The sequence below is a fragment of the Corvus brachyrhynchos genome, unplaced genomic scaffold, assembly GCF_000691975.1.
Source record: "Corvus brachyrhynchos isolate BGI_N302 unplaced genomic scaffold, ASM69197v1 scaffold67, whole genome shotgun sequence".
NCBI lineage: Eukaryota > Metazoa > Chordata > Aves > Passeriformes > Corvidae > Corvus > Corvus brachyrhynchos.
Window position 1 is genome coordinate 237,341 of NW_008239114.1, and position 2,343 is coordinate 239,683.

Below are 2,343 nucleotides of genomic sequence, written 5' to 3' on the forward strand. Positions count from 1 at the left end.
ACCATACAAATCCACAAGAACCCAAGGGCAGGACTCTCCCAGCAGCATCCAAACTTCTCTTCAAAGCCCCAAGAAGAGATTTTTGCCCAAGGCAGAGTTTTTTTGCAGCTCTGACCCACCCCTGCCCTGCTCCGAGGACCTTCCCATGGCCTCCGTCACACAAACCTCCCCTTTCCACCAGCCAAGGCTGGTCCGAGACACCTCCACCTTAAATCGGTTCCATCCCGGGGTCTGCTCCTCCCTGCTCGGCCTCCGGCTCCACAGGGAAGGGTTTTAGGGCTGCTCCCATTCTCCCCTCGTTAATACGAGCCCTGCTAATTAGCACCCAGCTCCCACCACCCTGCGGAAAGGACACGGGGTGACCCAGTGCCACCAGGTCTGTCCCCTCCTCACACCCACCCCTGGGGAGGCACAAACTCCGGATGGGGGCAGCGTGAGAAGATGGGAGAGCACGGGGGGCACCTGAGGGAAGCTCCCCAGGCCGCGGGCTGGCTGGGGCTGAGGGCAGCTCGGTGACACGCAGCCGGCATTTCCCTCGCAGGGGCCGGGGACGCTCCTTGTCCTTCCCGTGCAAACCGCGTCCCGCTTTAGCATCATGACACAGGAGCGCTGATGAATCAGAGCTGCCCCCGCTTCTGTCTTACACCCACCCCGGAGGCTTTCGCCAGCGCCCAGATGTTATAAATAACCCCCAATTCCTCCTCAGGAAAGCAGAGATGGGGCTACACCAGCCCGGAGGGGGCTGCTCTGCCCAGCCCGGGTGGGTGCCTGTCCCACCTCGGAGGTTTTCACACAGGCTGTGACATTACAGTGACTCCTGTCCCCGGTAGGTGCCAAGAAACCTCCGGAAGGGGCTGTTCTGCCCGTGGGTCACAAGAGGGACACGGGCGGAGGAGAAGCCTCGGCACTCGGGTTTGTCACGAAGCGTGTGAGCCCCTTGATTCATCAGCTCTGGCCTCCTTTCATGTCTCATTTAGTGGCACGAAAACACACGCAGCTGCAATAACGTGACACCAGAGCAAAGCCAACCATCATATGATTCCTCCAGGGCTCGGTTTGATTCGCCAGACGATCGTTTTCCACTTAGATCTCCGCGATCCGTCGTAACTCACCCGCTCCAGCCAAAGGTTACTGACTGCACCCCAAACCAGCCAAGATTCATCCTAAAAAGCAGCAAACGGGTGGCATCCAAACCCCGCCATAAGCGCTGCTTTTTCCTGGTGTAATTCATGAAGCTGCTGCCACGTTTGTAAACAAACAACTCCAAACACAGCCCGGACGGGGTAAAGGCAGGGCCTCTCTTCCCAAGGCGATGGTTTCGCCTGGACGTGCACAGGTCAGCATCTGACTTGGGGTAAATTTGATCCTCATGACTCCAGCTCTGGTGTAACTCCAGATTCCCTGCTCTGTGCAAGCCTGAAGCAGCAGTGGAATCACTCCAGGTTTAAACTGAGCCCTTTTATTTTAGCAGAGCCACCTCCAATTCATCCCAGTGGACAGCTCAGACCCACATTTTATTTCCCTTGGAGCAGTCACACCCCCAGCCAGGTTCCTTGACCTAGTCCTGACACCTCTGGAGAAATATTCACAAGGAACTCTCTGCCCTGCCCAGAATAGCTCAGCTGCCGCGGTGCTCCAGGTTTTTTTCCTACCAAGACCAGAAATAGTTACATCAGCTCCTGATGGATTCAAACCCCAGGTGCTTCAGACACAAGGCGTGATCCAGGAAGCAGGATTTCACCTTCTGGGTCCTCTACAAAGAGCTGGGAGCAGATTTCTCAGCTGCTTTGAGCCCCACATTCCCAGGACAACAGAAATTTGGAGCTGGCCGAGACGTGAGCCCAAAAAACACATCTTTGGGTACACCCAGCATGCACGGAGGGGGCCAAGGGCTCCCCACACCCAACACCGGGAATTTCACAAAACCACGACCCCAAGCCCCATTTTTTTTCCTCAAACCCAACCATCCACACTCAGGGAGCAGCATGAAAATAAAAGAAGGGGCAACAACCCCCACCACTCCAGGGGCCGGGACTGAAATATTCATTGCAGCCGAATGCTTTCTCCTCTCCCAATGTTATTGTCAAGGTCAACCTGGAGGCTCCATTTCCACCCATCCTCAAACGGGATGAGCCCCCCACCAGCACGAGCCGGGCAGGCACCCAGTGCCACCCCCGGCGGTGACCCCCAGCCCCCTGGAGTGGCTTAAGCCGTCTGCTGTCTCTAAATGTCCCCCCTCCAGCCCTGGATGCCACCACCCTTAGGGCCACGCCTGATGCCTCCAGGCTGAGGTGTCTCCTCCCTTCACCTCCTCAACCTGGCCCTGAGCATCTCCCCCCTCCC

General features: G+C 57.2%; 1 long non-coding RNA gene across 1 annotated transcript in view; it reads left to right on the top strand.

The window, feature by feature from the left end:
* The window catches only part of LOC108448062, a 5,134-nt gene extending 4,846 nt beyond the window's left edge, over positions 1–288 (top strand). Inside the window, exon 3 of the long non-coding RNA XR_001863844.1 lies at positions 278–288. This is a non-coding gene — a long non-coding RNA (uncharacterized LOC108448062). The remainder of the gene's footprint in view (positions 1–277) is intronic.
* The last annotated feature ends 2,055 nt before the right edge of the window (positions 289–2,343 follow it).